This window comes from Pteropus alecto, unplaced genomic scaffold (assembly GCF_000325575.1).
Source record: "Pteropus alecto unplaced genomic scaffold, ASM32557v1 scaffold131, whole genome shotgun sequence".
Lineage (NCBI taxonomy): Eukaryota > Metazoa > Chordata > Mammalia > Chiroptera > Pteropodidae > Pteropus > Pteropus alecto.
In genome coordinates this window covers 25418869-25445668 of record NW_006434709.1, presented here as the reverse complement: position 1 = coordinate 25445668, position 26800 = coordinate 25418869, and the positions used below count along the sequence as shown (strand labels likewise).

The window sequence follows — 26800 nt, the reverse complement described above, 5'->3', positions numbered from 1 at the left end:
CGGGATGAGAAGGGCGCTCCGGAGCGGCCGCTCCCCTTTATTAAACAGCCCAAATTCAACCTCTCCCCGCTCCTCCGTCTCCGCTCCCAGCCCCGGGGAGCGAATCTAAGGATGGGACGCGACCGTGGCTTCCGGTCTTCCCTCCTCCCCCGACAAAGCTCCCCACCACCCAGGCCGAGCCTCCACCCCCACCCTCGCTGTCGCCGCTCAGGATCGAATCCAGCCGCAGCCTGCGGGAAGCGCCTCCGAGCCTGGATCTCGCTCCCTATTGGCAGAGGGGAAAGTCGACCAGGCTTCCAATTGGCTGTAAGGGCAGTTCATCAAAAGCCGCCCACGGCCCGGCCTCGCCCCCACCTCCCTGCGCCTTCTGAACTAGACGCTGGCCTGCGAGTCCCGACCGCGCAACGCTCGCCGCGCGCCCGGGGTAGCAGTTACTTCCCCGAGGCGGTTGGCACTGTTAGGCTCACCTGAGGTGGGGCGTGGAGTGAACCCCGGCTGGCAACGAGGCGTGCAGAGGTGCTCGGGTTGCGGGTGTTAACCGCCCTTCCGCTAATTTAAATGCTTTTATTACTTGTCTTCAAAAAGAGGATGAGGAAAACGTCTAAAATCCCTGTTAGATATACGTCAGCCCTAAAACTGTAGGGGATGAGGAGAGAAGAGGGTTTGGAACTGTGAAAGTGGGCTTTTCCTTAGGTTGTGCAAAATGTGATAGAAGCGGGTGGACTCTCCCCTCCACTAACGAGGTAATGGAGAGCAGCAGTCAACATTTACTGAATGCAGCAAGTGGGAGTCTGAAGAAGCCGCTCCACACCGGCGAATGTCAGTTTGATCAGTTAGCACTCATTTGTCATCTGGACCTCTCTTCTTTCCTGACACTTATAGGGGACTTGTCTGTGTGAGTCCCTGCTCCAAATGTGTTTTAAACCTTCCATATAAAATTTCATTCTTCATCCCAACCCTTTCCTTTCTGGATGATCTATTTATTTCTGAAAGATAGGAAAGCCTATCGAAATTCTCTTTACCCTTGGGACCACAGCTCACTTCCTCTGTGGGGCCATTGAGGACTCTTCCCTGCTTTCTCTTTTTGCAACAAGACGCTTTATACCTACCTCTTAGAATGTTCTGTTTTAAAGACTAAAAGCCCTTGAAGACGGGAACTGTACTCTTTCATCTTTGCAAACCTAGTTTCCATACAGTCCCCTCGTAAGTTAGGTGCTCAACAATGCTGAATGAGTGGCCCTTGGGAAATAAAGATCCAGTACATCTTTCAGGAGAGTCACTGGCAAATCCAATGCAACCTAACTGCCCTCTGTGACAACCCTTGGAGGACTGCCTGTGATCAAGACCCAACAATTCCACTTCTGAGAAGCCAAAGAAAATGAAACGCTAATTTGAAAAGTACATGCAGCCCTATGTTCATTGCAGCATTATTTGCAGTAACCAAAATATGGAAGCAACTAAGTGTCCATTGATAGATGAATGGATAAAGAAGTTGTGGAACGTGTGTGTGTGTGTGTGTGTGTGTGTGTGTGTGTATACACACACAATGAAATATTACTGAGTTATAAAAAAGAATGAAGTCTCGACATTTGCAACAACGTAGATGGACCTCAAGGGTATATAAGACTAAGCGAAATAAGTCCGACAGAGAAGATTACTGTATGATTTTACTTATATGTGGAAACCAAAAAACAAAACAAAAACATTTAGAGAACGAACTGATGGTTGCCAGAGGGAAGGAGGTGGGGGGAAGGGCAAAAAAAGTGAAAGGGAATAAAAGGTACAAATTTCCAGTTATTTAAATAATAAGTCATAGGAAATATAGTCAATAATATTGTAATAACTATGGTGTCAGATGGTTACCAGACTTATCATGGTGATCGCTTCATTAGCCATATAAATGTTGAATAACTATGTTGTATATCTGAAACTAATATATTGTATGTTAACTATATTTTAATAAAAATAAAGTCACGTAGTCTCATTTTCCTTTTCCCACAAATGCTTTCCTAAATGTGGCTCTTTCTTTCCTAGGTGTGGATTGTTTCCTCTCCCAGCCTAGTTCTCCTTTCCAAAGTTATTTTACTCCAGAAAAAAACTCACCTATTTTTATTTATTGCTGACAGTGCTTTAACACGCAGTGTTTTCTACCTTATAATTTACAGTGCCTGTCATTTTGGAATCCAATTGCAAGCTCTTTCACAATGCCATACAGCTGTAATCAAATTTGCGTGCGGCTCTAAGTGTATACACTGACGGAATAGAACTAAAAAAAAAAAAAAAATTAGAAGTTTATTTTGTAAATTAAGATAGAATGAAAGTGGACAGACACAATATCAAAGAGGGAGCTGCGGAGTTGGCTGCAGACGAGGAAATGTCATTGGCAGAGCACTGGGAAGAATGAGCAGAGCCTGAAAGCCTTATACAAACTTCTCAAATATTTTGTGTAATGGTGAAAATATTTTAAATTCTCAAAGCCTACATCCAACCTATGGATCCTACCAGGTTAAAATGCAACTCTCATACCAGTAAGTAAGGAAACCTAGCCTTGCCAAACCTTGCTGCTATACTCAGTGTTTACTGCACTAACTGTAGGTAGGGGTCAATATGTACTAGTATTAAACTTAATTCTTTCTTAGAATAGATCAAAAACTGTTAAGTGGAAAAAAAAATTAAGCAAACTTAGCATGTTTAAAGGACATAGTTCAATACATTGACTTTGAGTGAACTTTGAGCTTGTTGCAGATGAGTTGTTTAGACTGTGGCACTAGGTTCTTTGATAAAGAATGTGCTAGCTAGCTCATCACTATACCTTAAGAAGAAGTAAAAGAGGAGGCCATAAATTCTATTCTGTGTAATTTAACTTAGATGAGATAAAGAAATTACACACTACCCAGTAGCCAGAAATGCCTAAGAAACTCAGAAACAGATCCCAAAAGGCATGACCATCTGGAATCTTTTGTACTACATACAGCCTCAGGCCTGAATGCTTAATTGGATTGGCTGCTGTTCATTGAGGTAGGAGGCAGCCTTGAACTCCCATTGCCACAATTCAAAGGTGATTCAGAGGTTATACTAGAGTAGGAGACATCCAAAGTAGGCCTAGGGAAACTGATAATCAAGGTCCTTTATAATCTAGCCCCAAACTGCCCTTTTGTTTTAAATCTCATTGTGACTATAAAGTAATTTATAAGACATCGTGCTAGGTGATGAAGGAACTAGAAAACTATGAGCTGGTCCCTACTTTCTCAAGGTTTATAATCAAAAAAACAATGTACATACCCAAAAGAGAGGCTACAGGGCACATATAATAATAACAGCCATTTACAATGTGCCAGGCACTGTGCTAACCACTGCAAGAGTTATGTCAATAAATTCGGACAAAAAGCCCCTAGAGGCATTATTTTTACTATGCCCATTGTACAATTAAAGAAACAACATAGGAGAGATTAAAAGACCTGCCCTAGAGACACAGTAAATTAGACAGCCAGGATTGGAACAAAAGCAATCTGATTCCAGAGCCAATAATACTCTTCATCAAGAAGGATGATTTAATTATTGTATTTACTGCCACAAACATAGAGATCTAATTTATAGTCACTTATCATGACACTATTTCATTCACTAATTTTTACCGAGGTTATACAAGTATAATTCTGAGAAGGGATGAATTGATGATAGTTTTCACCATTTTCATTGATATATGGAAATTCAATTTCTGTAGGAAATTACAAATATAATGCACTGTTTTAGTGTTCACTTTTAAATTTAATTTCTATAGAAAAGGCTCAGAAATCATAAGAAAAATGTCACCATTTTCTGATGGATACATCATTTGATCAACTAGAAACGCAAACTAAGCTTTTCAAATCCAAACTCAATTTCCAATATTGTTATTTCCTTGAAAATACAAAACTTTTGTTTCCTTCTTCAGCTCCTACAAAAATCAAATAAAACCTTCGTGCACACTTATCTGTGTGCCACATTTCCAAAGGATCGGAATCATAGACATGTATTAAGACATATTTAACGTGAAATCCGGCTTAAAACAAAGTCAACAAATCAATGAGTTTATGTGAAATGCTGTCGAATTCAATGAGTTTGTGTGAAATGCTGTCAAATTCAGAGTACATTATTTGTGATACCAGTTTCCTTGTTTGGCAGAGATCACCAAGAAAGAGACCTGTCAGGCACTGGTATCCAAACTAGCCCCTTTAATTCGATCCGCATTTGGTTAGTCACAGTAAAAAGAAGCCACCGTTCCAAAAGAATGAGCCCCAAAGGAAGTGCTTCAAGCACTATTAGTTCCCTGTGTAGTCAAGTGTCACTACAGTGGTATTCTCTTTCAGCAGCTATCATCATGCGCATCTGCTTTGGGGCAGATGTGATACATCTGCAAAGATAAAATAGAATGACCTTAGAAGGATTAGCTCATATACCAGATAATGACAGGTAAAATTCAGATTCTTGTTATCAGTTATAGCCACTTACTCTTTATCTTAGAAATAATATTTAAATTACTTTTCTCTCTGACTCATGTGAATTGATAGTGCTTTAGAGATCTTTGAAAATAATTTTAATAAAAAGACTAAAATCATAGCATTCTCTCCACAGTTGAAAATAGAATTTATCAAAGTAAATTTTCATCTTGTATATGAAAATATAGATAAAATTAATAAGTAGTTACACTTAACACAAAGGTATTAAGATAGAATGTGAGATAATTGAGAGTAATAAGTAGCTCTTAATAATTTCTTATTAAGTATGAGCTCTCAATTCTTTTCTGTCTTTTTTTTTAATTTGGGCAAAATAAAAATACCTTGGAAACAGCCCACCTGACCCCCTCTAGTAAGTTGTAGTTCGGAACTACATCACCACAGCTACTGTCTGTAAGCCACCAAGATCAAGAAGCTATCACTTTCACAGTCAGCTCCAGAATCACACCATACCAACTGTAAGCTGAACCAGCAAAATGAATGTATCATCCCATGCTTCCTGATGTTCACAAAGCTAATGACTGAACATTGGGACCTCTACGGCAGAAAAAAAAAGCCTCCAACAGCATGCCTGTCAGAGACACAGCCTTTCAGATCTTACATGGAAGCATCTGATTGTTGAATCCTAAGTACTTCCAAAATAATAGCTGCAACAGAATCTAGAGGATGTGATTTTTGGCTTACCAGTCTCTGCAATACAGGAAGTATACTTGAAGCTTGAAGGAGGATGAAATGGCTGTTAGGTGCAATCCTCCTTATCCTCTATACTCCCTAATTAAATTAAATGTTTGGTTTAAATAGACCACACATTTTGTGCTACACATTTGTAGAATACTAAAAGATCATATATAAGAGAGAGAGAGAGCATGTACGCACTCCATAAATGGCAGGAACATTATAGAATCAAACCTCAGATCCCAGGCAGTTTCGTTTTAGTACAACTTTTCTCGGGGGGCAGGTAGGGAGGATGACATTTTAATAATTTGCTATTTTGTTAATGTCCAGTAAGTGCAACCTCCCATCTAGTTATATATTACCCACTATTTTCTGGATCAGTGCTCTCAAACTCTAACGTACACATAAATCACCTGGGAATCTTATGAAAATGCAGATTCTGATTAAGTAAATTGGGATAGAGCCTGCGATTCTGCATTTCTCACAACCTTCCAGGTGCTGCTGAAGATGCGAATGTGAAGGCCACATTTTGAATAGCAGCATTTTAGATAAGCCCTCACCAGCCAGGCTGCCCCATGAATGGGGTATGCTGAGATAATGATTCCCTTCAACCCTTGGGGTAGCTAGGTGAAGCCAGTTGCAGGCAGAGACTCCAGGCCAGTTGGCTCCAGCTTCATCAGTGTACCATACAAGTAATATATATATATATATACTTTTTTTTTTTTTTACAAATAATATTTTCTACCTGTACTGTGATGTAGAAGGCATGGCACTATTTGAATAAATATGTCAGTTATTGAGTCTTGGTCAAGTATTGGCCAAAACATGTGCTCTTTTAGAATCCTTTATTAGTAGCAGAAATTTTTTAAAAATATTCTTGCAGCAAATTAAGAGAACTAAAGATAGCAGTAATCAATTTACATATCACCAAATCAACTCGTTTAATAAAGACTCAAAGCGAGAAAAGATAGTACTAATACTTCATGTTATCTCAATATGAAACAAAGTCTTAAGATGAAGCACTATGGGGGTAATTGTTGGGTGGGTAAAGAAGAAAGAGAATTATTTAGCCACATAGAGAGCAGTCTTCTATGCCCTTTGGTGTGGGTTTCTGAATGGTCAGAGCACCATGGGTCTTGTATGACCAGATAAGAAAGGTGAAGAAAGCTGAGATCACAAAAGATAAAATTTGCCTCCTTCACAACTTTAAAAGAATAGCTCTGCCCAGTGTTGTAGTGGCGAAGAAAGATTGTCAATGGGGCTTCCAGATCGTTAACCCCCAATCTTAGATATTTAAATATAAGAAAGAGAAGACTGGGTTAAAGAAGACAAATGATCTAGAAATGAAATGGATTGAAGTATCAGGCCCCCACTGAGTGCTATTTACTTTATTTTCTGGCATTTTGGAGAAGTCTGGTTGTGACATGCCAGACATCACAGTTCAAGACTGGGACGGATTCAATTATTTATAATCCAACTGATACTATTACCAAATTGTGAAAGAATTTTTATTTTTAGACACTCACAGCTACAAAATCAGTTCTTGTCTACATTTCCAGCTGATCATCTGGCCACCCAGCTAAAGACTACATTTCCTAGATTCCCTTGCAGCTAGGCATGGCCATGTGACCAAAGTTCATGCCAATGAAATAGGAGCAGTAATGATGGTACAAGTTCTGCATCATTTGCTTAAAAAGAAATCGTTTGTCCTTCATGTCCTCTCTTTCTCTTACCACTGCTGGAGTACAGATGTGGTGCTGAGTTGGATTCCATCATGTGCAACACTATAAGGATGGCAGAACAGCAAGATTGAAGGCACTAGGTCCTGGGATGATTTTTATGAAGCAGAACCACCGTCCAGCCTGAACCACATACTTCCAGGTTGTTATGTGAGAGAGACAAACTTCTATTTTGTTTGTGTGCCTTATTTTGGAATCTTTTGGTTATAGCAGTTTTTAGCCTATACCTAGTATATCTATGTCAGACCCTCTAGGGAGGGAAACTTGATTGCTGAAAACCTCAGCTTGAAAAAATACTTTATATATTCTTTTACACTTTTCTACTTTTGTACTATACATGTATTCCCTAGTTATTAAAAATTCATCAATCAATTAATTTTTTAATGTCTTTGCATCCCTTTTAAATTATACAAAAAACAATGTTATCTTGCTGGAGTGCTTTTCCATTCTGGCTGAGAGGAAGAGCCATATGGTTGTTCCCAGACCTTCAATATCTTGGCTTCTACCACCAACCTCAGCAGCTACTTCTAACAGAGTCTGATAACAAAAGCTACAATCACTAAATATAATAACTATAAGAACCAATCCCAACATGAATTCTAATGGTTTTATGAGAACACAAAGCTTTCTATGCCGTCATCTGTCCCAATTCAGTCAGTCACTTCATGGGCTACTTACTCCTATTCCTCTCTGTCTATTCAACAAACGTTAATAGTGTACATTTTCAACCTGACCCTGTGGTGGACGCTAAGGATATGAAGGTGAATAACACACCATTGCAACCCTCTCTGTGTCGTATCAGTACTTATATCTTTAAGAAATCTAAAGCATATGGTTACTTTCCCCTCCTACCCAGACTTATGTGAGATTTCAAAAAAATAGTGGGAGACATAATTGAGGGTAAAGAGATATACTCTCTGCTCCTGAAACCACACTATCTATCCAAAAAGCTAAAACTAACTCTCATATAATCCTCCCCTAGCACCATTATTCCCCACTTACAAAATTATAGCATTAGAAACTATGGTTAAAGGCAAACTTTAATTCTCTTTCATAAACTATTAATAATGAATGTGTATTACCTAAGTTAACCTTTATAAGGTCTCTATCCCAAGTTTAAGAACCATTAAAATGATAATACCCTTTACCAAAGTAATTTGACTCATGAGAATTTGTTTAAACTAATATAGAAGCCATATGTATGATGTTCATAACATTATCAGTGATGTCTGAGAGTGGGAAACGCATTAGATAAATTTTGATTGTCAGCTAGATGAAATAAAGAATAATTACAAGAATAGTGTGAAAATTAAGAGGATTTATTATTTAACAGAAAGTTTTTAAAAAGCATCATGATACAAGTGTGTGTGTGTATCTATGTCTGTGTGTTTCTCAACCTTGGCACTATTGACATTTTAGATAATTCTTTTTTTGAGAGGGGGCTATACATTATAGTATGTTTAGTAGTATCCTTGCCCCCTACCCACAAGATGCCAATAGCACCCATCCGCCCGTAATAGGGACAATAAAAAATGTCTCCAGATAGTCTCAACTGTCCTGTGGGAGGCAAAATCACCCCCAGTTGAGAATCCTTAGTAGATGAAATAAATACATAATCTATACTCTATGATCACAGTTATATGAAACATATGCACATATAGACAAAGCTGGGAGGAAATTTTGAAAAATTAAAAAGGCACTTTTAATAGGATGATTGAAGTTATTGAAGCTATTAAACATTCTGTTTAATATTTTTGCAATAAAAATATTGAGGGTTAAAATAAAATCGAGTACTATCATGAGTCATAAACTCTTCTAAGCAGTTTTAATCTTTAAAGATTACTATACATTTCATTATTAGAGATAACTTTAATCTCTTACCACTATAATCACATCTTTAAAAGAAGCTTTATTTAGATGACTGCAAAGTCATTTTTTAAAAAAATCCATAATACCAAATTGACATGTGATTCAGATGAGGAAGGACAAAATGACTCATTAATACTGGACATGATTCTTTTTCTGCAGAATTCTTCTTGGAGCTAGCCCACATTCAGAATTGCCACTGATTTCAAAGGAAACTTTGTACGAGTGAATAAAAAATAAATTCAGAATTATTTCATCACTGAATTGGGTAAGAACTTAATGTATTTTTGGCTTCAATGGGAAAGTAACTGAAAATATTTTGACAATGCCCAATTTTATTTTTTAAAATGTATTAAGTATTACAGCATCTAACATTTGCAGAATACAGTGGTTCATTCTCTCATTTAATGGCTGTAAGGACAAGAAATAGAGCCTCAGTTATGAATATGTGCTGAATGATATAGCAAGTATAAAATACAGAACAAAGAAAGTGTAGGCTACTCTAATGCTGCAGGATTGGGAAACAGAACCATTGTCAACATTTACATAGCCATTCTTTTCCTTGCTCCAGTAGAACAGATCATTAAAAACTGTTTTCAAAAGTCTCAGGGGCATTACTCTGAAAAGCAATCTATCTGGGAAGCAGGTGATCAGGTGGGCCTAAGCCTTGGCAGGGAGGGAGGAGTGGGTGGTTGACAAACACCTTCTCCTGTTCTAAGGCATATATTTGAATCTGTAAACAAACACAGGTGTGCTTGATGCAAATCCTATTTCCTCACAGGTAGCTGTTTTTTAGTATAATTTACATACACTGTGACCATTAAATTCTTTCTCGGTGAGGAAAAAAATCCAATAAATTGGATTAAAAACATTTGATAATGAAAAACATTGAGATGAAGACTAGGTCGGAATGGGCAGGGCACTGATAAGCCAATAGGGGCACTTCTCCTACTCTAAACCGATTCCTCCACTGTCATCCCCTGCCATGGCCTTCACGTTCACAGCTACCAGATTCTTACGTTGGTATTTATGAAACCTAAAGAGTGGGGCTATAATGGCATCATTTCTGCAGGTACTATGATCTAAACACCAAATTAAAATTGACTTAAAATTATGTAGAACAAATTAGTTCCATGTTCATTCTAAAAGTTTAGAATGTTTTAGGGGCCAAGCTGACCAGCACACAAGGGTAAGATTCTAACCCATCTGTGGTAAATGAACCTGTAATGGACATCTCTCATTTTTAACAGTCTGGTTCATCCCGCTTATAATAGAACCCTTCTTTCCTGTCAGAAACCAAATCCAGGTATCTTAGTCAGGGGTGAACTCTCACTCAGGGCTATACAGCCATCATCACAAGACTGTGCAAGTGACCAGACCAGGCCAACTAGAGTTTCCCATTTCCTTAGTGTCATTGCTTGTTTCAGAGATGTGTATGTGACGTAGCAGAACAGATCAGAATCACCTCCAGGAGTGTTTTGTCAGAGCTATTGGGAAAGACTGCTCTTGTTTTTTCTGGAGTTGCTAAACTGGGAGCACAGGCTTCTGCAACCAAAGAAGCCCAGAATGAAACTGGGAGAGTTAAGCAGAGCTGGGAGATAGGGAAACAGCCCCATGACATCATTCGAGACTCTGCATCTGGTTATGTCTGAAGCTGGCTTTATGTTAGCTCCCCTTTCTTCCTCTACCATTCACTCTGGAGCAGTAGGCTCTGTTGCTCCAACCTCAGAACAATTTACTCAGCTCACTAGGAGTAAAAACTCCCACCATTTCCAAGTCCTGACTTCGTGGAGTTTCCTTCCAGATGTGGTGCCAAACAACTGGTGAAGCGATAAGAATATGCGAGCACATGATTCATGATCTTCATTAACTTTGACCAACCGGGGAGAAAGACAACAGGTTGGAAGTACCTAGAAGCTCTGTCAAGCCCACAGGGTCTAGATAATCCTATTTTCAATCAGAAATTATTTTCCTCATGATATTACTTTTATCATTTCTAGAACTTCTCCCCAAATCACTTCCAAAACTCCTCTCCAGATAGTCCCCCAAAGTTCAGTTAGCTACACTACCCGTGGCTTTGCCCCTAATTTTTATTTACTTCATTTGCATGTGGTCTTTGTCATTATCATAAAGAGGGTGTTCCATTGCCAGAACAACTGTGGGGAAAGAGCACATCACAACTGGAGCGAAGCTTGAACCACACCAGATTCAATTCCCACTGTGTTCTTGGATACCATTGCATAGACATTCTGCAGTTCCTGCCCATGTCTCTGTTTTGTTTCTTCTTCCAAAACTACTGACCGAATTTGCTAATTTATTTTACTTTTACTAATGCAGATAGCTTTTCTTCCTCCTATATAATAGATTATCTCTCTGAATTTCTCTTTTAAGTCAAATTGTCCATTCAGCCCTCTGAACCTCCCAACTTCCATAAGCCAATAAATTCTTCTTTTGCTTACGCCTGTTAGGCCAGGGTTTCTTTCACTAAAAAGTGATTCAGAAGTGATCCTGCCACAATCTACTGAACTAGTAAACAGTTTTCAGGGGTTTTCATTCCTACAGGCAATTTTTGGGATGCTTACTACCATAATTCCTGGGATTCAAAGTTAGGTTAACTAGAAAAAGGAAGGAAAAAATGGTAGAGTGATCGCATGCCTGTGCCTCCACCCAAATACAGTAAAAAAGTCTAAGCCCACGACACACATAAAAAAAAATAGAGAGGAAACAGAAACAAAGAATATTCAACAAACTTACAGAAGATGGAAAGCGAATGAGGAAGTCATAACTAACTTATTAGAACGGAAGCAGTTAAAACCTAAACATCCTAGAGGGGAAGTCCAATGAATCATGAACTAGAAACTGGGAGTCTCAGTAGTTGGAGCGTAGGTCCACAAAGGTGTGGACACCTAGAGGTGAAGGTGTGACTCTAAAATTAGCGAGATTGGTAGACTATGTGTGTGGGAATGTTTGGACCTCTAGTCCCAGGTCCGCTCCCCAACTCTTAAGTAGCCACACAAATATTTTCCTCTCCACTCACCACCTTGCGGGAGGATGGAGGTTCATACTCTGGAGAAGTTAACCCAAGAACCACTGGACTTAGAGACTAAGCCACGTGAAGTGCAAAGGCAAGTCATAGAGTTAAAAAATGAACTCTTGAACTATGAAAGCCTCAAGCCATCTCCCTTTCCTGTTCCCAGAATGCAAGCGACCAAGCATACACCTACCACCCCGACCCCTGCCTTTACTTCCACCCAGTCAGAGATTTTCTCTGGAGAAACTGGACAGTCCCAGAGAAGAGACCTCCAAACACCGATATAAGAGGCTTCCGCAGTAATAAATCTGGTTCACTACTCAATCAGCCTACAGCAAAGCCCTTCAGGCAATAAACCTTGTCAATGCACCTAGAACTTCCAAAGGACATTTTTATGAGTCAGTCTTAAAAATTAATGGTCAGCCAAGGAATCCAGATGTTGCTCAAAGGGTATAAACTTCCAGTTATAAGATGAATAAATTCTGTGTATATAATGGACAGTATGGTAACTATAGCCAACAATATTGTATCACATACTTAAAAGTTGCTAAGAGATCATAAATGTACTCAGCACACACAAAAGAAGGTAATTACGTGAGGTGACAATGGAGGTGTTGACTAACCTTATTCTGGTGATCATTTTGCAGTATATACATGTATCAAATCATCACATTGAACATTCTACACTTACACAATGTTATATATGAATTATAGCTTGATAAAACTGGAGGAAAAAAAGAAAAATGATGTACTTGTGGAACTCTTTTCTCAAGACCCATTTCATATCCTTTGATGCTGGTAATAAATGTCACACTGGCACACTAACTGCCAGTGTGAGACCTGATTACCTGCATTTAACAATTACTAATCTAGACCAAGAGTCCTTCAGTGGAAATTGGGCTCTACTAAAACCAGGAAACATCATGACTCTGAGCCTTTGGCAGACACCGAGCCAGTCCTGTTATCAACTTCTCTCGCAACTGTGCAGTTTCCCAGCTCCAAAAAGGGCAGGGGGCCAGCAGCAGCCCCTTCTCTACTGCAGGCCATGTGGTCCCTCTGGAGAAACACTTCTTCCCTTTGATATCCCCCTCCACTGTACCCGCCCCCACTCCAGTCTCTCCTGTGACCTAAGACTTTCGGGAAATCCCTCAAGGGGTATAGCTCTCTACTTTAGAGGATGATGAGACCAGGAGTGTATCTGAATCTAGGTGGCAAATGAAGTTATAGCAGTGTTGTATAATTCTTGGTGGCATCGCAAGGTGTCCTGTACTCAACATGGTGGCAGCCTGACTGGAATAAAGGCCGGCAATAAAAATAGCATCTAATGAATTGAAAACAAACCACATGCCAAGCATTTTGTTAAACGCTTTACATATATTAATTCGTGTAATCCTTACATATATTAACTCATGTAATCCTGGCAAGTAAAACTCTTACTATCTCATTTTACCAGTGAGGAAAATGAGGCTAAGAGGTTAAATAACTTGCCTAAAATTACATAGCTAGTAAATGATTGTTAGAATCGAGTTTTTTGTTTTTTTTTTTTTAACATTGACGACAATAATAAAAACCTGCTTGGGCTACACAGAAAGGACATTTAAGAACAGTGTTACCAGGAACTCAAGGATCAGGAAGTAACATCAGGTATCAAGATGGACTTGCTTACTTTTGTGGTTAGGTGTTCACCTCTCTCTCTTCCTTTCTTTTTTCCTTCCTCAAGGTCTCTTGCCTCATTCTCCGCATATCATCTTCCTTCTGTTTCACTCTTTTCTATTCTCTAGGCATATACTCTACTTCCCTATCATATGTGTATGCCCTGCCCTCCCTCCTCCCCACCAGTTTGTAATTTTCCTTGTTCTAAATTCAAGTGGTCACAATTCCAAATATTAGGAGAGAGAATTTGATTAATCTTATTTCCTCTTCTGATCCAATCAAATGTGTCCAGTCAGGCAGTCACATAATATAAACATGAATTACAAATAGCAGTTCAACATACAGAGTGAAAAACAAAATCATATAAAAAGAGGGCACACTCCTGAGGGCAGTTCTCAGAGGAGGCTTGTGGTCTGGGCAGAATTCCAAAATGTGCATTCGTCAGTGCTTGCGATTGGATTGGACCTCAGGTTTTTCTGACTCCAGAGCCAGAGTTCTTAACTACCATGTTATTCTGAAAGAAGGAAACTGAATACCTACTGGACTTTCACGTTGTTAAAGTCATTGCAAACAATGTATTTGTAATGTTTTATTTATTCAGCTGGATGAAGATTCATTATAATATCTCATACACTTTTATCTAAAATATTTTATAATTTGAAAGCCAAAGCATCATAAAATGTTGAGAATTTTTTTTGTAATTCAAAAGGTGATCAAGGACTTTAATGTTTAGCAAAAATTGGCCTAACTCTCCAGAGTAACTCTCCCAGTAAAGAACACCTAAAAATGCTGGATAAAATATTTTATTTCTCAAGCACAGATGTAGAGATTTGTTCTAATGAACATTAAGACATTATAGCTATAATATTAAAGAAACAAACAGACTAACAGAATAGACTAGATGACCCATAAATACACTTCCACGTAGAGATCTGATATATAACAGAACCGGCATTGCCACAAGTTATAGAAGCATGTATATGGTATGATTGAATTTATACAAAAGTTGAAAACAAGCAAAATCAAGCAATGTATTATTTAGGGATACATATGCAGCTGTTAAAATTATTTTACAAAGCAAGGAATGAAATTCAGACTTTGGTAGCGCCAGGGCTTGGGAAGAATGGGATTGCTACCATGAAAGTATTGGAAATGTTCTACTTCTTAGGCTGAGCGGGAAGCACAGAGATGTTCAATTTATTATTAATCTTTAGACTGTACAAATACGCTATATATACTTTTGTTTGAATATCTTCATGTTTTTAATTTAAAAGATAATCTGAGTTCATTTCTAAAATCACTAAATTAAAAGCAAGTTTAAAATGCATAAATAATACAGTGTTCAAGTATCAATATTGTATACAGCTCCTATAAATTGATCAGGTAAGTAATAACACTGTGTTAGAAAATGGAACAGAAGTCAAGAATAAGCAAATTCAAACAAGAGGAATTATAAATAGCAGTTCAACATTTGCAGTAAAAAAGAAAAATTCTATCAATCTAATTGTAAAAGAAATTAAAATTTAATATTTAAATAGTATCTTCTCACAAAATTTTAAAAAATGTTAAAAATGTCATTTTGGGAACCATACTGCTGATAAGCAGGTCAATTGACACAAATTTGTGAAGAGCAGCTTATCAATACCTATCAAGAGTCCTGAAGTGTTTATATCATTTGGTTAAATAGTACCATTTCCAGGAATCTGTTCTATAGAAGTTATTTTTATAAATCAACAAATATTTTTGTTACAAAAGAATAATACATACTGAATGCTTATGCTGCGTGCCACCTATGTGCTAAACCGTATGAAACAGGTGGTGTTATAATCTTTGTCTCACAAATAAGGAGACTTGGGCTAAGTTATTGACCAAATTATTCAGCTTGGAGATTCCAGAAGAGCCAGGATCCAAACCCAGGCATTATGATTCTAGAACCCCTATTTTTAAGTGCCACATTACACTGTAGCATTGCAGCATTGTTTCTAATTGTCAAAAAATAAAACTTTTTAGTGATTCAATAAACAGGAAGAGACCAGTTATTCATGAGAAGGGGAAAAAGAAAGAAAAAACTGACAAATGTCCAATAATAGCCAAATAGCAAAATAAAGTATAGTATATACAATGGGGAGGTGGGGGAGAGGATTACTCATCTCAGAAATTTTAATACATGGAAAAATATACATCTTGGAATTGAAGAAATGTAGTATCATGATGCAGTGTGAATATATTACTGTTAAACTAAAAATGAAAGTGCTACTCATTGTGAATCATCAGCATCATCTTAGTAATCAAAGGGCAGCACCCTTTTATTTCCATTTTAATGTAATGTTAATAGATAACATTTGCTTGTCCAAACATCAAACAAATATAAAAAATATACATAGTAGAAAGTCTCACTCTCAACCTGTCCCAGACCCACTTGTTCCCATCCCTAACCCCAGCACAGGTCATTAATATCAGTAGTTTCCTGATCAGGCTTCCAGAGGATTGTTCCGAGTGAAAGAGAACAATTTTTTGTCCTCTTCCTTTTTTTCAAACAAATAATAAAATATTATACACATTGTTCCAGCAGCTTGTTTTTTCCATTTAGTATATTTCTAAGATCTTTCTAAATCAATACAAAAAGTGCTTAATCATTCTTTTTAATAGCTGTATAGTATTCTGAAGTGTAGCCATACCATAAATTATTTAATAAGACTTACATTAATTGGCATTATGTTGCTTCCAATTTTTTTGCTATTACAAAAAGAATACTGCAATGAATAATATTTCTTAGATACTATCTCTAGAAATCATTATTAAAAGTAGAATGGTGGGTCCAAATGTATATCCACTCGTAATTTTGATGGGTACTGCCAATCTTTACTGGGCTAACATCTTTATGCGGTTAAGTGTTCCTATTCAAAAATGTGGTCTGCTTTTTCCATTTGTCCTAGGCTTCTTTTGTGGAGGACGATGCATTTTGGACCCAATACTTTTCAAAATGTAATATATATACCCAAACTGTGTAAATCAGTGATTTCAGTTATTAAAAAATAAATAAATAAATAAAAAGGAAATAGTTCATCATGTTAACATTAATCTATCAGGGCAGGTGGGATTATGGGTTTTATGGGTTACCTCTGTCTTCTTCTTTATCCTTTTCTGCATTTTACAATTTCTTGCTTTATTTTGTTTTATCACATGAGCATGATTACTTTTTTAGTAAAGGTCGTCTGGCGCAATCTTTTGCCTCAGTCTGCCAAGATGAGACAATAAAGCAAAGAGTTTAGATGACAGGCCTGAGGTCACATTAAACTATTCATTTTGGCAAGGGGACAGTTCAAGTCTCCAAATGTGGGATTTTTCTCCCCACTTCCCATGTCGCTCTGCTTTATTTGGCAACAATGGAGGTTTTAATTACTTGCTAAGGTTTAGAAAACTGGGCTCCATAAATTTCAACCTGTTATTACAGAGTGTTTTCAAACTTGATTTAGTGCTGAGTTTGGATACAGTATTAGGCTGGGTTTTAAAAGTGAGGTCACCACATCCCTAGGATAAATGTCTGCGGAGAAGCCCCAGACATTGCCACCACTTTCCTGAAGACAAAGCCGAATGCCTTTTAATCTGGCCAACTCCCATTCTCTCATCCTACATCTTCACTGCCTTAACGTCTACCTGGGTCTTCAAAAGTGATATCCGACCTGTACTATAAAAAAATTGGTTTTATGGATTTTGCTTGGCTAATCTGGCCCAATTTTGTGACCAATGACCTTGAAGCAATATATAAATCAGAAATTCTACACTTAGAAAAGGTGAGGCATGGCAGAGGACAGAAAGCAGGTGGAACCAGGAAGACATAAGTTTTTTAGAAACCTAGACAGGGAACGCAAGTCTGCAGTTATACAAAGAAAAAAAAATGTTTAATTGAAAATCTCAGAATAGTCAATAACTTTTCGAAGTAATAAAATTTAACATCATTCATCGGAGCGGGGGGTGGGGGGGTGGCCGGGGGAAGGGGACGAGGGGAGAGTAAGATAAAGCCGTAAAAGATTGGCCCAGAAAATTAGGTATTTTGAGATGAAATTGTAAATTGTCCAGATAAGGAAAAAATTCCCCCTTTGTCCTTTCCACGTCCTGTATCAAGTGACAAGTTTGTGAAAGACCAATAAAGAAGGAGCTATGCCCTTGCACTGAGTTTGACCTTTCTCGAAGCAGAATGTGGTTTTGCTAAAATAAGAAAAGAATCTATCAAGTTCATGTTGTGCTTGGTTGTTATCTTACACAATTTGGCAGAAGTTTTGCCCTAAATCTATCAGCAGTGCTGACAACTCCATAGATGAATTTGTTTAAGCTGGTGCCACCACTACTGATACATAATCTCATTTTAGAAAACTTCATGGTTTTGAGAAACCACAGTTTAGAGTTGTATAATTTGATTTTCTATGGGACAATTAAATAAAGAATTTCTGAAAGGAAAAATTTTAATATAGAGACTCGTTGAAGGAAAAGTTTACTGAAATTTTTCTTTAGGGGGAATTTCCTTTGTGGCATAAATAACTTTCCCCTCTTTGGTCAATTCTTTAAAAAAATTTTTTTCATAAACTAAAACCTTTTGAACTTCATATTTTGGGAAGAAAGAAAAAAGGAAGAAAAAGAAGGTCTAAAAATTCTGCAGGAAATGAAAAAAGCCTACTCTAGTTATACCAGAGGCTCATCCCAGACAGAATTACAAGCAAGTTTCCTCTTCTGCTCTCAGACCTCCCATTACCCTTTCCAATCTACCGGTTTTAGTATTGTTTCAAACTCTTGTTCCCAGCCAGATAGCAAACATGAAAAGTTCTTATAAACAAATTCTCTTTAAGAGGGTTTGACTTTCTAAGGGATATTCATGCTTTAAAAGAAAAAAAAAAAAAAATCTAAAGGCTAAAAGGAACATAACTCTGACGTTGGTGCTTTAAAGAGTGTAAGAGGCCCATGGGGAGACACGGAAGACCCTAGGCCTGCATCTGCATTCCTGACTCACAGCACACAGGTTGGCCGCATGTGCCACCTACCTAAGTCCCAAATCTCCTAAATGTCTGAGGAAAAGAATCTTGATGATTTCTACCTTCAAATACAGTAAAAAGGAAAATATTTAAACTGATAGCATGTAAGTTTTATTTTTGTTTTTTGAAGCAGAAGATACCCTCAAGCCACAGCTTCAAATCATATTTCATTAGTTTCGTTTAATGCATTCAAAATGTATTTAACTATTAGATAAAGGAGATTCATAAATTATTCACGGAAAATAATAAATGAAGATATCTACCACACCAAATATGTACCTCAGGACAAGAAATATTTAATCCTCCTAATTATAAATTTTCTTTTTCAGTTCACTGAGTTTTCCTGGATCAGGAGCAACAAGAATTCGCACTGACTATAGCAGATTGTTAGATTTTTATTTTCCTACTTTAAAAATATGGGGGGTATCTCAGAAAGATTCGTAAATTATACAGGCTAAAATGCGAAAAGGAAGAACATTGTGACAAATGCTAAATGAAGATTAGAAAATAAAGGCACGACGTGGTTAATACACAAAAGCCATGTCATGAAGATATTTCCTATTAATATAGATCAGCTGTATATTTGGTTTTGAGCTTCTAGCAGCTAAACAAGAAGAAAGCTAGGTCGGTTAGAAAATCAAAAGGCAAATTGGGATTTCTAGTCACAGAGCCCCCCAAAACAGAGCCCAGATGCTGTCAGGTGCAGCATCCTGCATTTACTAGAGCTCTTTTGAGAATCTGCTGTTACCAAAGCCCAAGATGCAGAGTTGTAGTAGGGAGAAGACAAGGCACACCAAGGGGAAAGGCAAGACGTACTGCTGACCAAGTCCAGTGGCTACAGGGATTCACGGACCAGTGGCAGCAAGGGCTGGCCTCCAGAGGATACAGCTGCCATTTGGTTCAGCCACATCTAGCAGGGAAAACTGATTGTCCTAGAGCCACCACCAAGAACTCCATACAAAAATGAAAAAGAAAGAATGAAAGAAAGAACGAACGAACGAACAAACAAAAGAAAGAGAAGGAAGGAAGGAAGGAAGGAAAGAAAAGAAAGGAAGGAAAGGAAGGAAAGGAAGGGAGGGAGGGAGGAAGAAAGAAAGAAAAAGAAAGAAAAAGCATTCATAATACATAATGAAAAATAGCAGAAAATGAAAAATGAACTTGAAGGATTCACAGGAAATTCATGGTTGGTGATGGCAGAGGATGAGGCAGAGGTAGGAAAGTGATGGTCAGAGGTACTTCAAATATATTAGGGAATATTTTATACATACATAGAAATACACATAAAGGCTAAAAGCAAATCTGTCAGCACGCTAACAGCTCTTAATTCTGGGAGGTGAGAAAACTTTGTACTTCACACTCTTCTGTATTTTTCACTTATTTAAAATTTTGAAAATGAAAAACTCATCTTCTCCAGAAATCCTTTACCGATGTGTTACGTCACGGCAGTAGTACATTGGTAAAGGATTCCTGGAGAAGATGAGTTTCGAGGCGAACTATAAAAAATGGAGTCTGGGTGGCCTCAGGGGAGAGTGGCCAGGTTCAAAGAGTGAGGAGTCCCTGTTTTTCAGGAGCCGGTTAGGGATATAAAATCATCTATGTGAAACACCCAGACTCTAAATCGCAATAACACAGAATTGAAAGTTATATCAGTTATTAAGAAAAAGCAAAAAGAAATTATTTCGGAAGATATAATTCAGAATTTTTCATATGACTCAACCTCAAATACACCTTCTAAATTTCTGTAATCTTTCCCACTTATCATTATCCATATCTATACCATCACTATGTCACTGATTTCCTTGGAATGGTCTAGAAACAAAGATGAAAGGAGGGAGAGAAGGAAGGAAGGAGGGAGGAAGGGGAAGCGAGTGGAGAGGGACTGAAAAGGAAAGAGAGGAGAGATCAATAATACATGTCCAAGTAAGTCACTAATAAGTAGGACTTTCTAGAATGCATGCATTCTAGAGAAGATAGAAAAACTAAATAAATCCACAATAAACATTCCACGATACCTAAAAAAAGACGTTTTAGACTTTGCAGGACAAGAGCAAAGCCTACCCTAGAAGGACACAGGGCAAGTCTCTAAATCTGTGATTAAAGTATACCTAAACATTTTTGGCTCTGTTGGGTTGGCCATTTTTGTGAGTGTGTGGTTACAACAAAAATCCTCCACCCAATGGTCCTCAATTCTACTTGTATTAATTCAAGTCCTTCATGTCATTGTGGTGTTAGGGTCATTTTCTTTTTAAGGATACTTCATTATCTTGGTATCTTTGGGTACCATGTATCAATTACCAGTCTAAGACACAGGACACCTGGCAACAGATGCTATTACCACAGCTGCAGAATTCATCTATGCTATAAAACAGCATTTAAATTTTGTCTTTGAGAGTTTGAATGAAGTATGATTCCATTATGATGCTATTGAGCACGTTTATAATGTGAGCATTCCAAAACACTCCCTCCATGATAAAATGGCTCGATTGTACTTTTTTCCTGAATTGTTAAGGACTGAGATCTGTTGCTTGGTTTAAAACAACCCATAATGTGTGGTCAGAGTCAGATGCTTTAAGTCTTACAGATCAAAAAGCATAAAACCACATTGACCATTTTCTTTGGGGAAAAAAATGCATGTATATTCGCTACGATTACTGTATCTTAGTCCTTAAAGAGGTATGTCTTTTCCAGAGAAAATTAAAGTAGAAATTCTGATGCAGTGAAAATGTTCAAATTAAGAGGGAAAATGAGAACATCCAAATCACTCTGAAACTAAATAATGATAAATTATAACGGCTTCCAACAATTACTTAGTTCCTATGAAAGGTATTTACATGGCAACTACTGCATTAAATTGCCCTTAAATAGGTCCTGAGCCACACACACACACACACACACACACACACACACACACACACACACACACACACACACACACAAGAAGAAGAGAAAATTGCTCCTGGACCCATATTTGTTCAGTTTAGAGGCAAGGAGGTAGCCTACAGTAACATGTTGATGCAAACACAGTACATGTGCACCATGCTTTTCTCTTTATTTACCTCTTTACCTCATATATGCCACTTCGTAGACATGCTCAGGATGGTGGGATCAGTTTAATTATCTTCATCTCCTTCCTGACATTTCAGAAAGGACTCTCAGACTATTTAACTGTAAATAAGAAGTCTTTCACAAATGGTATGGAGAGGTGCCTCCTCTCACGGGATTAATGAAACAGTGTCAAATTCTTGAAGTCCCTTGATACCACAAGTTTTCTTCCATACTTAGGTTTCATATTATAGATGAATATATGCAAGTGTCTAAAGGAAATAATCTAATATGTTGGCAAAAACATGAAAATAAAGATTTACAGTGCAGCAATGTATCCTAACCTTCTACCATTATAAGAAATTAGAGCATACTCTTATTTCTTTTACTCTTATTAGGGCAATATGAGAATAATAAGAATATAAAGAAATAAGAGCATGGACTCTAGAGCCAGACTGCCTGGTTTTAAATCCAGGCTATGCCACTTCCTTTCTTCCAGTTTCTCAACTGTAAAATTACAATGATTATATGCCCATGTATAAGATTATTCTAAGGTTTATTCAAGTCAATACATGAATAATGCAACATACAGTAAATGCAATAGGAGTGTTTGCTATTATTGCTATTATTGTCGTCATCATTATTAGTGAACACATACTATGTGCCTGGCTACAAGTTCCTTTACATACACTGGGTCATTTCATCATTGCAGGAACTTTATATAGTATTATTAGCCTCATTTTACAACTGGAAATTCAGACTCAGAAAAATTACATAATCTGCCAAAATCACACAGCCAGTAAGTAGTAAAGCCCACTATTGCACAGCTAATTAAATAAATAAATGTAAGATTCTGGACAATTTTTTTCACTAAATTTAAGTGAAATATTTGCAAAGAAAGATCTGACTTAAAATACAGACTACACAGTGTACAAAAAATTCACTTTGGGCAAGGACTAGATAGATAGTAGTTACTGCCCAGAGCATCTGATACTGAAGTACGATGCGAAGCCACTGGGGGTGCTCGCTGGGAGTGACATAAAGCTAACTTAACTGCACAACATTTGTAATGGCAAACTGGTATAAAACATCTTCCTGCTATAGGGATAGTAATCAAAGGCAAAAGAAAAAATAGTGATTAAAGGCAAAGGAAAAGAAACTAAATGAACATTTAAATATGCAGTCTTCAGGAGTGAGAATTCTAAGTGGTATACAGCCTAATATCAAAAGCCGACTCACTAAAATGTTCCTTCACCTCTATTTAGGCACAGTTTTTCTTTTTTCACTATTATCAGGCACAAATTTTCTGTTTCTCTTCACAGCTCTTCAAACCTCTGATAAAAAGCCCTGACCCTGGAACTCCTTGGTGACAGTCCTTTGTGCTGAATACTTGCCCCATTTCCTGTTTTCTCTCTCATCTTGATGCAACAGGTATAAGTAGAGCAGGATATGACAGTTAGAGGGAATGTTGCAAACAATAATGAAAGCAGTTACTCTGAGTCTCAGGCCCATTGGCTCATTTTCATTTCAGTAGATAAACGATATTATCTCTCGCAAATAACACTTAAAATGGGACAGGGACTGTCCCTGTACAGTGGAAAAGAAGAGGCACCTGGCTTCAGTACTTACTGTCAATCAGCAGCTTGTTTAGGTAATTTTTTTTTTTTTTTTAATTAAAGCCTTCCCACTAATGAGACTTCGAATTCGAATTTGGAGTTTTGTAATTTTATATCTATCTAATACCTTTATAAATCTCACGTACCTTAAAGAAAGGCTAAAATGTGACTGACAAGAATTAGAAAAACAGCATGATTCTTCAAGGCAAAATGAGGTAAGGGATGAGGTGCTTAGAAATTCTGTTTTCACTGAGTATGATACTGAATCAGTCCCTTCACAGAAAAATCCTACTACAGCAGGTGAATTGCCATTCATAATATATTTAAATCTTACTTTCTACCCTGAAGCTCATTTTTATAGTGTTTTCTATTGAATTTCCAGCAGAAAATCAGACTCTTTTAAACATTTGTTCTCAAACAGAAAGGGAATAAGTGGCTGCCTAGGTCTGGGAGTGGAGTGGAACTGGGGAGGAGAGTGACTTCAATTGGGTAGGGGGTTACTTTTTGGGATAATGAAAATGTTCTGAACTTAGATTTGGGTGGTAGATGCACAGCTCTGTGACTATACTAAAACCATTGAATTGTACACTTTAAATGAGTGAATTTTCTGGTTTGTAAATTATCTCAAAAATTTAATTAATAATTTAATTTACAAATCTATCCTTGAGGAAGAATCTGAAAGAGAGAAGAGTACTATAGAGAGAAATAAGAGGTCTATTAGATTTGAGTCATCTCTTTGCTAAAGTACTAAGGCCAGAACGGACCTGAGTTTTTTGATCCAATGTATCCTAACCTTCTACCATTCTCTCTCCCCACTTCCCATCAAGGTCCTTCTTTAGACTCAATCTCATGAATATAGCCCTGTGACAGACACTGGGATTAGCAGCCCCAAAGCCATTCACAACGTCCTGTTCTCTTGCTTTTTTTCTACTACAGAGGCTGGAAAGCAAAATACTCGACTTTCCTTCTTTTACTGCTAGCCGCGGCCACATGAATCAGTTCAGGCCAGTACGATGCAAGCAGAACCCTCTGAGATAAGATTTCCAGAAAGTTTTACTTCCGGATAAAAAGGGAGAGATGCACCTGGCAGAGTTCCTTTGCCCCTTTTGTCTCTGATGTCTCTCCCCTTTCTTGCTGCCTAGAAAGCAGACATGAGCCTGGAGATACAACAGTCAGTCGGTGACATGAGGATAAAAACATGAGGATGAAAGCCAAAAAGCTAAGAAAGGAGGAGAAGAAATGCTGAAAGAGCCTTAGTCCTTGTCAGCATTTCTCAGCAATTGTACCAGTGCTGGACTGCTCAGTTCTGAACTTTCATTATATAAGAAAAAGAAAACTCTTCTTGTAAAACTACTGTTATATGGTTGCAGAGAGTTATCCTGTTACTTGCAAACAAAAGCACGCCTAACAAGCCAATTAGAGACTTTCATATTTTAAAATTGTTAGGTATATCAGTGTCAAAGTTGGTTTATTTTAATGTCCACAGGCTGCTTCTTGTGCACAGAAAAGACCATTTATAATTAATTGATGTTTAAATTATACAACTTATTGAAGATGCAAATTTTCCTTAAGCCTTTAAGTTTCATTTGAAATATTTCATCTTCCTTGTAGAGATGACAAGTGCCATACTAGAGATCTCTGCGAAGATTAGTAAAAAGAAAAAATTGTTTCACAGAAGAGCATTTGAACCAGGTCTCAATGAACAAAGTAAAAAGAAAATTTCAGATGGAAAGAATACGTAAATTCAGAGGCACGAAAAGCCATGATGTGTTAGATGGACATGTGAGGCTGGAGAAGGGAAGATGAGGATGGAAAGCAAATTGAGATCAAATTGTTAGGAGTCTTGTATATCAGACCAAGCAGTTTAAGTGTTATCCTCTAGAAAACAGGTAGCTCTTAGAAGTTTTGAAGAAAGAGAATCACATGATCATATAGGTGTTTAAGAAAGAAAAAGGGATTGGAGAAAGCCATAGATAGAGAAGCTATTTGGAGACTACTGCGATAGAACTAATGAGAGAGGATGTGGGTCTGAACAAAGAGAAGACCCCGGCGCAGATGCTGCAGTGGACCCCCAGGGCAAGGGGCCGATTGAGGACACAGAAGAGGTTTAGGGTCCATAGCCAGAGGGAGCTGAGGGGAGGCCAAATCTGCAAGGGAGAGGCGGTCAGCATGCTACAGCTTCAGAAACCAGCAGAGCACAGAGCAAACAGGTGGACAAGGGAATCGAGAAGGCGGAGGACCCTCCCACCCAACCTGAGGACCCTAGCTCTTCCTGCTGTGACAAAGACTCGTAAGCCACACCCCTCCCTCTTCTCTATACACCTGTTAGGAAAAGAAGCAGGGAGAAGGGAAGGTTAGGGGGAGGTTATTTGCAAGTTATATTCTTTTTATCTGAGAGAAACAGAACATACCTATTAAATTAATTAAATAAGAAAGCCATTAGACTGAGTTGTCTCTAATGCTAGGTGGCCTACGTAAGCAAACCAAAATCTAAGTTTGTAAATGCCTCAAGGTTATGAAACCGAAACCTAATACAACCAATCACAAACAGCCAACTAAGCTTTAAGCTATAGCCATAAGCTATAGCCGCTCAATAATTTCCTTACTTTGTTTCTGCCTTTTCTCCATAAAAGCCTCTCCCCAAGCTGCTTTTGGTGGAGTTCTCCTATGTCTGGTTTGGCCCTGCCCTGATTCCAATAGATTTTTGCACAAATAAACTGTTAAAATTTTAAATATGCTTCAGTTTATCTTTTTAACATACCTAAAGGGATCGTTTCAATAATCGGCATTACCAGGTTTTAAACCAGATCAGACATTTAGATAATCATGACCACCAACACCAACTAACCAAGTAAGTGAGTGCTCAAAAGGAGCGCAGATCACTTCTGAACAAAATAATAGGAAAATCCATTTTCTCTGCACAGCAAAGTTAGAGCACAAGTTAAATCATGCAACTCTGATGCAGAAGCACAGAACAAGCAGAGTCAAAATGTGCGAAGATGGCTGATTACATTCACCACTGTCCATGGGAGGCACTGAATCCGGGGGATATCAGTCGTCTGGTCGTCAGAAATAACTCCCACTTGTTGGTGGTCATGATTATCTATTTTGTGGGGCTTAGCTCTAGTAAGACTCTCCAGCTCTGTGCTCCAATTTATGCTCATCAAATGGTCCTTGATTTTTAATTCATCATCACCACTTCTTCAATACTAGGGCCTGGCACTAAAAAAGGGTAACTGTTTTAAAGAAAGAGATTGGGCTTTTATTTTATACAGCAGTCTCTAAAGAGTGTAGCTGGTGTTAGTCTTCCTTATCAGGATGAATTCTGGGATCCTGACAAGACTGAGTTTCTTGCCTGAAAGGTTGAGGACCAGACCCTGGACTCATGGGTGAATGCACACCCTGGTGATCACTTGGCCTGCCTATCCTGTCCCTTTTCCTTCTACCAATGTCATGTCACACTGCTGCCTCTACCCAAGATAGAAAAGAACCTATGCAGAAGTAGAACACAGGTGAGCTAGGTACACATATTTCCTGTAAGCTCCTGTACCTGCCAGGTGTGTTGGTCAAACTGTCCACTCTATGACTCATCCTTGAACCACTTCCCATTGCCCAGTCCACTTCCCTCTGACCTGCTCTTAAAGTTCTTCCTGCT

At 38.0% G+C, this 26800-nt stretch overlaps 1 protein-coding gene across 1 annotated transcript in view; it reads right to left on the bottom strand.

Moving 5' to 3' along the window:
- HNRNPLL (heterogeneous nuclear ribonucleoprotein L like) overlaps window positions 1-26800 on the bottom strand; it is a 68863-nt gene that overhangs the window by 32119 nt on the left and 9944 nt on the right. The window lies entirely within an intron of this gene.